Source organism: Protopterus annectens, chromosome 10.part0, assembly GCF_019279795.1.
Source record: "Protopterus annectens isolate FY-2018-M chromosome 10.part0, PAN1.0, whole genome shotgun sequence".
Taxonomy (NCBI): domain Eukaryota; kingdom Metazoa; phylum Chordata; order Ceratodontiformes; family Protopteridae; genus Protopterus; species Protopterus annectens.
In genome coordinates, this window is record NC_056744.1 from 1,168,304,731 (window position 1) to 1,168,319,196 (window position 14,466).

Genomic DNA, 14,466 nt, shown 5'->3' on the forward strand with positions numbered 1-14,466 from the left:
CAGTAATACTGGGGTTACTCTAACTCACTAGGTGTGGCTGTTGTGGACACATCCACCATCATTGCAGTTACTGTTGCATCTATTCCCCCCACATAGCTGTCTGTAATAGTGTACAGTTTATTTTATAAAGTTGGTTAGTTGTTGTTTACACCATTCACAGTAGTAGAGCACCTCACACCCTCCTAAGATGGGTGTAGTGGTGTCAGCAGGCCTTCTACACTGGACACCAGTAAGTGTAATGGGTGGTACACATGACATGGCTGGGTACAACACATATAGCCTTTGGTTTGGATGCAGTACAGATGCAAGACTGTACATACCAATGTGGTTATGCCTATCCTGTCAGGTGACACATCTGTTGCTCATGTAATCCCACCATGACAGGATAGGCACAACCACATTGGTATATATGCAGTCTGCTATTTGGATGACAAAGAACATGTTAACAGCAGGGTGTATGTTGTACCCAGCCATTCTACTGTGTACCACCCATTACACTTACTGGTGTCCAGTGTAGAAGGCCTGCTGACACCACTACACCCATCAACCATGTAGCACATGGATAACCACAACACAATCAGCATAGATAATGGTGAAAACAATACAACATTGTTAATTACAGCTATAATGCATCATGGCTGCACAGCTTCACCTTCCAGAATATTAGCATTTCACTTTACTGCTGACAACATGCTACACAGCATTCCATTGCTACACTGCTGTACAGTCACCCTGTGCATCAGCACCATGTTAGCCTGTCCCTGTATCGATGTTACGGATGACAGGATGTGGCACAGGTATATCATATGCACAGGGTGTGTTGTTGGTTTGCCAGAGGCCTAGGCTGAGCCATACGGTTGACAATGTGTGTGTGTGTGTGTGTGTGTGTGTGTGTGTGTGTGTGTGTGTGTGTGTGTGTGTGTGTGTGTGTGTGTGTGTGTGTGTGTGTGTGTGTGTGTGTGTGAGGGTGCTGAGTAGTGTTATGGGCCAATGGTGATGTCGTGTGTGCAGGTATGTGGTTGCCATAGGGTTGTTGTTTATGTGTGTTTGTGTGTCTGCATGTACACAGTTCCACCATGTGGCTGCCCTATACAGGAATTTGTAAGACAGCTGCAGACTGTACCTGGCAGGGTTAGCAGTTCACCGTCTCTGGCCACGGACATGGGACCTGTGCCTGGCAGGGGTTCCACAGGCAGTATCAGGTACAAAGCCAGGTTGGGTACTGTCCCCCGAGGTTGACAAATGTTCACTGGATCCAGGTCCCTCCTGAGACTGATCAGGGCCATGTGCATGTGGTCTGCTATGATGGTGTGTGGACAGCACCTCCCCACAGTGCTGGAGCTGGTACTGCCACTACGGGAGCAGCTGTGACTGGAGTGACGTCCACAGCGACCTCCAGCTGCTGATGTTGCTGGCATACATCCATTTGGCCGTCGTAACCGTCCTGCTCTGTCCTGAGGCATGGATATGACATTGTTGATGAGATCCAATGTCTCACACCATTGTCTATCCATGACCTCAGTGTAATTACGAATGGCACCTGCTAGGTCATGGATGCTGTCATTTACAGAAGTGTGATGAGCCCTCTGCACCCTTAGACCCTGTCTGGTGTACCATTCCATTTGTGTCTGTGCCTCCATGGCAGCCTGGAACATGTGTGTGGTAGATATAGATGTGACACGTCTGCCAGGGGCATGATACCCAGCAGTGCTCCAACGAGCACCCCTGAACATCTGTCTGTGTGGTAGCCCACCAGACATCTGGCTATGGCTGCTGTTGTTTTGACACATGTGCCATAGATACCGCACTGTCCTGACCAATGCCAATTGTAGACTCTCCCTCAGCTAAGGCCAACAGTGATGAGATATGTAGAGGCAGTGTGACTGTGTGTGTGGATGGAGTGGATACTTGTGGGATGTCAATTGGTGGCCCAGTGGCAGCCCCTGATGACCCTGCCTGTGCCTCAACACACCTATCCTCATGGTCACTGTCTGTATCAGTGACATCAGATTCCCTGCAAGAAGGACCCAGCCCCACCTCGCCACATGTGAGGGGAAAACAGAGAACAGACTGTAAGACCTGTACATCGTTAAACAGTACATACACACACACGCACACACATGCAGACATGGCCACACACACAAGCATACACACATGCAGTCAACCTACATGACAACCCATAAACTCCACCGGACAGCACCTACAGACAACTCCAGCACCCCCATAACACACACAATAGCAGGTGATGGTGCAGTACAGTATCACACAGAAACCTGTAATTACACACATGTCAGCATGCAGGACATATGGTGCTCAACAGCATGCAGTGCAACTGTAGCCAATCCCTGTTACCAACATTATACATGGCTGTGACGCATGACTTCTGTTAGTAGGTGATGGCCCTCCCCCTGGAACACACTTCACCCATGTCTACAGCATTGCTGTGCATCTGTTCAGCCCCTTGGCATGTACTGTGCACCATACCTCACAGGTGTACACACCATTGCAGGATGTGTATTTGTGTGTCAGTTATGTTTCCTCTGCTGCTCACAGCCTCTGTGTATTTCTGGATTATATGTGGACACGTGTTTTGTGAATGCCTGATGTGTATTCACAGATGTCATCATAAGTGGTGCCTATATGAGTGATAGAATACCATTAGACCGACCACAGACACAATGTACTGTGCCTATGCTGAGTGTAGAGACCATTATTGACATGGCACTCTCTTCCATGACATGCCATAGTGCAACACTACTGCATAAGGCAACACTACACATACCTGATATGTGACATATGACCTAGGCAGTCAATTGCATTGCAAGTCATATATGCCAGTTGTGCAGATGCTGATTGGGATGCATACTGTTTGTGGGTGTATATGTGTTCACACACATATCATGATGGTGTGTAGCAATATCTGCTATGTGTACTACTGCAGTCACAATACCTGGCAGGGGTATAGTAGCATGGGCCATCATCATGAGCCAGTAGTTGGTCAGTCAGGTCTGCAAATGTTCCCCAAACCTGCATATTTGGATGATAAACACATGCACAGCCCTTGGAGGTCATACAGTACCATCACTGGTGTCGTGGAGTCAGGGTTATGTCAGCCACACTTCATGATCTTCACTGTGTGCAGATACAGCCATTCTCAGTGGGTTTGTCTCTCCCCTCCAGTGCATTGTTGTGTTTCAGGATGACACACCATCATCATCTCCTGCTACATTGCAAATGCTCGACATCTGTGGCCTACACATGTGTGTCATATTGCAGTATTCCAAGCTAGTAACACCATGTGTACTGGCATATTCCCTGCCAATGCAGGCCAAACATGCAGGTGTACAGTGGCACCAGCATTGTACAGATGGGGATGTCATCCCTAGGTTGGGGTGAGGTGTGGATTGTGCAGCACATGCATCATAACTGCAACTTTCTGGACTTCCCCAACATGGTGCTGGTACATCAGAACACATTGCAACACATGGCTTTGGCAATGTCCCACCATTAGGCACATCATATCTGTATTGAGCCCTGGCTGATGTTGCCTGTGGTACACATAGGTTCATAGGTGAATACTGGTCTATTGGTCCTGGGGCCTACATAACCCTAGTCACAGGGATTCCCAGGCATGCACCACCCAATAATGTTATTCCCCTGTGCCCCTGTCAGGCTGTGTCACAGATGTACTACCCAGGGTGAATTCCCCATTTCCCATCGAGTTGTCAAGTGTTTTTGTAAAGAGGGCCAATGAGTAGAATTGCCTGACATGAATGGGTAGTCTGTTCCAGAGTGTGGGAATTCCCCAGGACAGGGCCATATACCTCCAGTATGTTATGTGTAATGTGTTGATGAGGTTTAGGACCCTGGAGCATGTGTTTGCAGAGGAACTGGGATTTCTTTATGTGTAGCATGTTCAACTGTTCTGTGTATGACATAGCTGTGTATGTTAGGCAGATGTCAGCTGTCCCTAGGCAATGTGCACCGGAGTGTAGGCACAGTTGTCTGAGATGGTCTGTGTATTGCATGTGTTTGAGGCTGGTAATCCCATTAGTGAGGTATGTGCTCTGTCAGTGAACATGTACAGCATGTATTATGGGTAGGTGTGTTAGATGTGTACATGGCCTACACCTTAGCTATGAAATGCACAGTTATTACCAAGCATAACCTTAAACCATATTCACCAGCATCCGGCGGCTGCCTTGCTGGTATCCCATTGAGATGAGATACAGTTGATGTCGGTGGCCACAGCTGTGGCATTGCTACAGTGCGGGTGCAATATTACAGTAAAACAACAGCTGAAGTCCACAGTACTACATATTATGCACAACTGATTATCAGTAGTACACAGCAACAGACTCCATACCTCACATATGGATGATCTACCTGTACAGATGCATACACAACAGTGGTATAATGATATGCCTGGAACCTTACCTGCATGCTCCATGTCCGATGTGTGGGTAGCACCCACCTCCATGACTGTATATGTCTGTAGGTCTTGTGAGCTGGCAGGTGCCACTAGGCTCATGAGCAGCTCCTCCACTCTGGTGAGGGGGGGATGGATGTTAATGCCCCCCTGTTGCAAGGTGGTCACACTGCACAGCAGCGGCACGGTGACGTACATGGTGGAGCAGGTCACTACAATGATGGCAGACCTGCTCATATGTACGGCTGTGCATGCCCACCTCATTCACCCTGCGGACCTCATTGTTCCACATGGCGGTGCACTCATGCTGGTCATGGCTTGTCTGGAGAACAAAAGCTGGTAGTGCTGGATGAGGCTAGTGAGTATTATGTCATCCTCAGTGGCTCTGTAAGGTGGATTTCATGGGTGTGCCATTGTCCCTGAAAGACATGAAGATGGAAATATGTCTGAGCAACTCAGAAGGCACATTTGTTCACACAATGCAAGTGGTATGACTCTGGTTTATCTACCATTGGGACATATATTGTATTGTACAACACTTTCTGCTATGTGTTTATAGACATGCTCCTTATGGGGACACTAGAGGTGCTGGGCTATTACAGAGTATTTCACCTGTATTCCATTGTCACTGCCAATATGTTTCCACATATGCATGTGGTATGCTTGCTATGTGATTGTTACACATCTGCCATTCTGTGTTATTGGGGATATCTATGCATGCTGTTGGACATGTTCTGGGATTGTGTGGACTATTACAACCCACATATGTTCCATGACAGTGACACAACAGTATGTGTAGGGGTTATTTGCCAGCAGGAACACCATTCCCACCTAATGTGGACATGTTACCAGTCCACATCACATCCGCGACCCACCATGGAACCTCATTATCTACTGTTCCGGCACTACCTTCATGTGGAACCATCTCAGGGGATGGTGCCCCCACCCATGTAGCACACACAGACATATGTCTGTCACCCAGTTAGGTCCAGGGTCTGGTGCATAGGGAGCTCCACAGAGACATGGGGTATGTGCTACATCACCTGGAGGCATGCAGTCCACATACACAAGGTTAGACATGCATGTTCCTCCTGCTTAGCCCACAGCTCAGGCACCTTTATGACCATGTAGATGCTGTTGTGACTGTCCATGGGTGGGCACCTTGTTCTGTTTGTTCCCATATGGGGGCTCAATGGCCTCTACATTCCAAACAAAACTACATATCCACAGTGTTTACCCACCACATATGTCATATACCAGCCCTGTATGCTGTCTGGTTTGTCGCCCAACCAAACCTACATACCAATATGTGCCTACTACCCTTCACCAACATATATATCCCACCTTCTCAAATAATTGCGATGTGTTCCCAACATGGGTTACACACCACACTTCACACTCCATTTTGCAGCCATGTACTGGTGTGTAGATATGTTGTGTATTGATGTGTGATGTTCTTTAACATATGTCATGGCAGGAGACATGTATTGACATATATATATATATATATATATATATATATATATATATATATATATATATATATATATATATATATATATATATATATATATATATATATGTATATATATACCTATACATGTCAGTATTATTTATATGTGTGTATGTGTCTGTTTGTGTGTATATATATATATATATATATATATACATATATATATATATATATATATATATATATATGGATTCCATGCACTAGATCAAATTTTCACTAATTTGAAATAGTGCATGGAATGCTTACTGCAGCAAAAGTGCACTTAATCGAAAGTGCACTTACGCAAAGTTCAGTACAACAAACAGGTGTTGTACTGAACTTCCGTGCAGTACTCATGGACCTTAGGGTTAGGGCATGGGTCATAGTAAGTAAATACATATCTGTTTCACATACCTTTTATCTTTTTCCTCTATAACAAATCCCTGAGCTTTGTTAATTTTATTTAATTTATGTTTTCTCTCTCTTTCTCTCTCTCTCTCAGTCTCTCCATTAGACTGATTAAGCTGGTTTGAATAGATTGTAGCATGCATTTGTAGGTATTGCACATGATCAGGTGATGGCATCTGCACCAGTGTCCAATAGTTGCTAATTGCATGCATCCTGTTGTGTAGTACTTCAGATAACCACTGTCATGACAACCCAGTACTATAAATTGCTGACGTCTGTGGGCATTGTCCCTTCACCTTTCCAGTATGGTGGACATCCTTCCTGTGTGTGGACATCAGTGTTACAGACAGCAGGTAGCAATACCTCTTATAGCAGAACCTGCAGACACAGGCCAAATTCACATTTGGGTAAGGTTCCAGACCTACAGACAGCGTGAGTAGTGTTGTTGTGTACATTGTGTCTTGCTGGTCTTACAGGGTTTCTGTGTACATGGTACTTTTGCATGGAATGTTGTCTGTCTGCATAGCTTTCAACTGTGGGCCTATCCATATGATACCAAGAGGATTGGCTGTTAGGTTTTGTCTCTGCACAACACAGGCATTGTCCCAGATATATCAGTGGCATTCTGTCTTTTGAGCTCTATCAGTACATGGCTACAGCGATTTGTATTTCCATGTTGTATTCCTGCATAAGGGTATGCTGCAACAAATCCTGTAACACCAGCAATTTCCAGGGTGTGTAACAGCAATAATGCAAATATGGCCATATGTTCCTATCTCTGTCTTCCACATATATGACAGTCCTTGTCCTGCTGTGATACAGAAAGGGGTTGTTAGGTAATGGCCTATCATTATTTACTGCTAGCATTACTGCTATCATCGCAGTCATGTCATGGACTCCCACACCAACTGTTGGCCAATGTCCATATATATGGGGGCAACAGCTAGACAACACATATGTGCCCTTGTACAGCCTTTTATGGGGGGGGGGTTCACTGCCATTAACCTAAGCTGTGACACCTTTTCAGGGATATAACTGTTAAGACAAGGGTCATTCAGTGTGATAGTGAGATGGTAGGTTAAGCAATGTTATGTACAAGATACTGTGACATTAACACAAGTGCTACATTTCCCCCTAGGGCTTGACTACAGGGTGTAAATGGAGGCTGATGAACTACATCTGTAGTTGTTGATTGTTACGTATTCTGAAGGCAAATCCTGTGTCTACTGTTGTACTAATTGAAGGCCTTTGCCTGAACAGCATAGTATGGTATATATATATATATATATATATATATATATATATATATATATATATATATATGGCTTGTATCTACTGTTTTGTGCGGGCCTTGCATTCATCACTGATTACATATTTCAAACCTTATGTGGTGTAAGTACTGGCATACATTATTGTATAGTACACAAATAAAGGTTTTCTGTGTATGCATACCTCTGTGTCGTGTCATGTCATTTGAATTGTGGGTGAGTATATGTTTAATGTAAGTATTCTCCTTTGTGGGAATGGTTGCCACACTACACATTTCACAGGTGGCAGTTACAGGGCTTGTGGCTGAGGGATATACTTTGCACCCACTATTTCCACACTACTTCTACATATGTATGGCTATTAATACCTTTTGTCTGTGTATATGTGTATGTACCTATATATATCTCATATAGCTATATCTATATATATGTATCTATATATGTGTATATTAGATACACACACACACACACACACACACACACACACACACACACACACACACATATATATATATATTTATACATACATACATATGAACATATTTATGTAGCTATATGCAATTGATGTTATATGATTATTTGTGAGTCATACACACACACACACACACACACACACACACATATTTATATATATATATATATATATATATATACATATATATATATATATACATATAGCTGTATATCTGTCTGCATTTACAGATATATATGATATATCTGTCCATATGTCCATGCATGTTCAGCTCATATTTTGGCCTGTACCTCATTCTCTTGGCAATTGACATGGATGATCGCAGCACTGAAGTCAGTAACTAGTGCCGACACTTTTGTGTTTCTGACTTCATCTCATTCTACATATGTTTTCTAATACATATAACTGTGCAACATTTTAAGTGTATTAGAGCAGTAGCTGACATATATCATATATCCCTATTTGTACCCACATTGTGGCATACTTTGTCCAGACGTCTTGCATTAACAGGTTGTGTGGTATGATATTACTACATTTCCTGTACTGTTGACTGATTGTGCTACATGATATGTTTGTGAAAACATCAGAGCTACGTATATTTGCTATGGTTTAGTGGTAAATCGCTTTGTGTATGGAATGAATGGTCCTGGGTTCGAGCCTTACAGAAGAAGTTTATTTTGTTGCTGGGCAGAACACAGGCCGTTGGATACAGAGTGATTAAGGCACTTTAAAGCAGTTGTAAGCGGTTTTGCATGGAGCTAAACACTACTAACTTCCGGTTACAGTTTCTTATACTCTGTTAGCTTCTAAATTGCTTACCCCCGCGCAAACAGGCGGAAACCCGCTTACTGCTGCTTAAAAGTGCCTACTCCCGCTTACCCCCGCGCTAACTTCTTTAAAAGAAAAGAAAAAAGGGTTGATAGGAAAGTGGTGAAAAAGGGGCACAAAGAGGGAAAGACAGTAGGCAAGATAGCTAGGGATGTGCAGTAAGGGTGTAGGGAAGGTCCATAGCTGCCCATTTCTTCTACAGCAGCAGCTGTGCATATGCAATGAAACTGGAGGTACATTTGAACACTCCAACCCCTGGGAGAGGGGTGAGGACAACAATAATATGTTGTGATGCCAATTCGACCAGATTATATGTGCCCAGTGGACATGTGTGCAAAATGAGCAGCTATGTATGGGGCGTGATTTTTTTTTTTTTTTTTGGGAACAGATTGCCCTTTTTTTTTTTTTAAGGTGAGAGTTGGATGTTGGGGAAGGAGAGTAGGTATGCTCGGGAAGGATTAGTTGGGTAGGATGACAGACAAGACAGACAAGACAGCAGGGGTGGTATATGACACATGTGGGGGGGACACCTTCGATGGGGAGGGGTGTTTGGAAGTCGCAAGCCCATGAGCCCCCATATTGAAACAGTGGTACTAAGGTCCCCACACATGGGCAGTCACCACTGCACCTTCACAACCCCAAAGGTGGCTATGCTGGGGGCTGTGTAGGAGGGGCAGGCTCATGCTCTAATTGTGCCCCTCGGCCCTCAAGCTGGCATAGCTGGTCTCAAAACTCCATATCAAGCTCTCTACGCACCACGGCCTGGACCTGACGATGGGTGACATGTTCCTCTCCACGCCCACTCCCAGGGGGGGTGAGCCCCATCCCCTGTGGCAGTTCCACCAAAGGTGGCACAGGACCAACAGAGGAGGAGGTCCCAGGCTGGGCCCCAGACATACTGGTGCCTGATGCCATGGCCAGCTGAGGTGGGACTGGTGGGTCCACTGGGACCGGCCTTCCCATGCGAGCTATGTTGTAGCAGGTTTATGACAGATATGGGTTAGTAATAGTCAACAGCATTTGGGATTAGTTATAACAGCATGCATATGTATTCGCATTAACCCAAAATACCAGATTTAAAACAGTTGCAGAGCAAGCAGAACACATGCATACATGAAACAGCAATGGCCATTACAACAGCATGCAGGTTTCATTGATGGCAACAGGCAACCAATATGGGTGTATTTTAACATGGCACATGCATAGAAACAAATGTGAATATTTATAAACCATTGGGCCATATATCCCAACATAAGTTTGGAGTGTACACATACTGATTGAGGTGTGTTATTGGGCTATTTTTGCACATATGGTAGGGGTGAGAGAGAGAGTTCAATTGACAACTAATATATCCTTGTAGTTTTCACAACATTCTTAGTCACTGCAGTGATTTGTCCCTTACATGTATTATTACACTACCCAATGGCCTTATATTGTACACTGGTATGTTTATAGATTATTATATACGTGGCCTGTGTCTTACATACAGGTGTGACAAGATGCAGGTGTTAATGCAACATATGTGGAGAATTGCTCTCATATACTTTGGGTGAGGTGCTAGAATGACAGGTTTGTTTTCGTATACATTCTCGAGTATGTACACGTCTGACTATCAGTTATATGTCATTAACGGCTGCCTACAACACTGATTTTTCAGGGGAACAGGGTACCAGGCTGGTGATGTGGGCCATTTATCTGGACATGCTGGACAGATTGGAACTGTTGTGGGGTATGAATATGCATACAACTTTCTATTTGAACATTCTAGCACATTGTGTACAGTTGTTGGGTGTAATTATGCATACAGCTTTCTATCTGAACAATGTAACAAAATATGTACAGATGTGGGGTATGATTATGCATACAACTTACTAGCACTCCCAGGATTCAAACCCCTGCTGTGTGTGACAAACAAATTACAGTTAGCATCACAGTAGACTGCGGTATCAGGGAACTGATGTGAAGCTTTCTACCGTTTTCTGTGTAAGTCTCCCTCACTTGTACAATATGACTGACCTCTTGGCACTTCCAACATTGCTATACAGAACTTCATACACATTTTATCTGCATACCAGTGTGGGTAACACTGCTTAATACAACAGTACTATTTATAGTATGCAACAGTTCAACAACACATGAAAAAAGAGTAAACAGAAGCACTCCAGGGGTTATACCTTTATTCACAGAATATTGCACATTTATTTCTCTTGGTACGACACTTTCTAAGGCTCTTATATTTATTTGTTATGACAGTACATGCTGAATAATTACTATCCTGCCTCGCTACACAGCCCTTGCAACCTAGTATCATGGGCTTGCTGGTTCGCAGCCCACTCATCTGCAGCTGTCAGTGAAATACAGTGAAATTTAGCCATGCCTATCCATAGTATACACAAGCTAGGCAATTATTAACTACTTAGTAAAATGAGTACTTAGTACTGGGACATTAGGCATCTGCTGTGACTCCTGGATCCACTGTTCCAGTACATCCCCCCTCCACTGCTTCAGGTCAGCATGGTGGTGCCTGACATGCTCACCAGTTCGGGGGATACCTTTGGCACTGGTGAGGTCTCGGGTGAGACTGACCCAGGCCTCCGTTTTATACTGTGAGCCCTGGTACTGGCCCTGCAGTAATCTCTGCTCAGGGTATTTTACCAGGAGCCATACCATGCATTTTGACTCCTGGATGCCCCAGCACTGTGCTCTAAATCATGTGCCTTCACCCACACCAGCCATTCTGCCTGCAGTAGGAAGCTACAACCAGACATGGGAAGTATTCCCACCTGTGGGGTTTAAATACAGCCAATTTCCTGCACATTTCCATGATTAGCCAGTTTTGAAAAGGCTAAGCTATGGGCACACCTGATTACCTAAGGTTGGCAGTGCTTAAAGAGGTATACTACTAGGCAGATTGAATTGGCTGCCCCACACATTGCTTGCACTTACTAAGTTGAGCTGTGCTGCGGTTAGCATTGCTTAATAGTTAATCAGCACTATATTTGCCTTTTGGCAGTGGTTTATTCTTCATTACAGGTTATATATTTGTCTGGTATCTGGAATTCATGTGTACATATGCTGCATGGGGTCCTGTGGACTTCTACACTTTATTACAATAACACCTCAAATCTATACTTACTGCAGTACTCCAGTTCACATATTTATGTTTTGTGGCAGGTTATACAACATCACACTGTGCATAGATTCAGTTCACATGTTTGATTTGATTTTCCTTTGGTGAGGATTAGTTTGCTGATAACTCATTTCTATGCATTGCTATGATGGCTTAGTGGTTAACTACTGTGACTGTGGTGTACAGGGTCCTGAGTTTGAGCCTTGCAGAAGCAGTTTATTTTGTTGCTGGGCAGAACACAGGCCGTTGGGTACAGAGTGATTGTGGCACTTTAAAGCAGTTGCAAGTGAGTGTTAGTGGGTTTGCGTGGAGCTAAGCAATGCTAACCTCCAGTTACAGTTTCCTACACTCAGTTAGCTTCTACTTTTCTTAATCTGTGTAGGCAATGCTTACCCCTTTGCAAAGGCACTTAACCACACTTACTAGTGCTTATATATGCTTACTACTGCTTATTTCTGCTTAAACCTGCTTACTAGTGCCTTATTCATTATGACACTGACACTTCACATGTGCATTTAATGCAGTACTCCAGTTCACATTTAAATGTTATTTAGTAGGTTATACAGCAAAAAACTGTAAAGAAATGTTCATATACGATTGCACATGGTAATTGGTATGTGCTGCAGTGGGACCCAAACCAGGAATACCTGCTCGTTAGGCAGATGCTCTGACCACTACACTATTGCTGTGCTACTTCATTTGCATATATCTTCCTTATTATCCTCTTCAGACTTTTAAGCTGCTTTAACCATAGCTAAGCGATGGGCACACCCACGCACCTACGGTTAGCTGTACTCGGTGTTTTAAAAAAATAATGAAGGGGTTTCTTCTTTTTATTTTTGTGTCCTGTTGCTGTTGTACACATGGGGGACTGTTGGTGGGGATATGCAGACACCTATGAGTGGTCTCGCTCATTTATTTACACTTTCTGCTGTTCTACTTTGCAGGGGCATGTTTATTCTGAGAGCTCTGCTCTCAGACATGCCTCCTGCACTCATCCACGCTCCGTGTAGGATTAAGAGTTCAGGCAGCCCGCCTTCATTAATATACATGGCGCGCTGCCATCCTCCTCCTAAATGGCCACTTCAGTGCAGGACTAGACTAGTCCTGCACAGAAGGTTAGTGAATCCAGGGGAATATGTCACTATGGTTTGTTTTCATTTAAATACATGAATGATTGCCTATGTCATAACTGATAATTCAATAAAAATGTTTCTTGTTTAAAAAAATAAACATTAAATTGGTTAAATGTGAGTTACTTTATAATAGTAGTCATGTTCTGACCAATCCCATTGTTAAGTTTAGTGTGTATAAATTAATTTTATGTACATTCATTGTATAACAGAAAGAACAAGGAAACTAAGAATTGCAAATATAGATCATGTTTCAGTGTTTTGTATGTAATGGATATAACAGTTCTGAAATCATCTCTATCACAGAAGTACATCTACATTAATTTAAAGCCACAGTAATAATAAAGAAATGTGTAGTATGTTTTTCTACAAAGACAGCACAGGTATATTCATTTATATTACAAAGTTTAATATTTTATTCTATCGTAGGTCTGTCAAGAATCTCTGGAGACTACATGCAGATGCACAGGTATGTGTGAATGCAGTATTGCTTATTAACAGTTCTTTAATGACATACCACTTATGTATTTGTTTGACCCAAGACTGATAGACATCGATGCAGTTCATCTTGTAATTTGCACTATTCAGTGAAGTGAATATTTGAGGTAAAATATTTGTCAATAGTTAACAGCGTTAAAGAAATCCTGCTCACAGATATCATTGTCACTGTCATCAGACTAATTGTTTCCTATTTTTACATGTTATATGGATGTCATCAGGATTAGTCAACGTGACCAAAATGACATTAGTATGCTAAAAGGGATGGTAAATAAAATGCAGGAAAGTCTAGGTAGACATATCAATACATCACTATCTGAACCTAGAAAATCCATTGCTAACTTTTATCGCAACAACAACATATCACACAGATTCTGAAACTAACCTGAAATCCTTCTCCATCTATCCAATCCATGCCTGCACCATGCTGCTGACCAATTACTAACAAAATTTGTCAAACTAGCAGCAGACATTATATGCTACCCTGTATCTCTCCTTATTAACAAGACTATTACAGAGCAATGCATCCCAGAGTCTGGACAATCTCCTGTATCACTCCTTTGCACAAAGGTGGCACCTCCACTGAGTTTCCAAATTACAGGCCTATTGCCATCACACCCCCCAGCCAAAATTCTTGAAAAATATATACACGCACAACTACTTAACTATATCCTATGCAAAAAGCTCCTATCCACATCCTAACATGGTTTTCAACCAAAACATAGCACCACAACAGCCCTAGTCAGTTTTGTCAATTCAGCCAACCAGCATAGAAACAATGGCCAACATGTCTCCTCAGTTTTTCTAG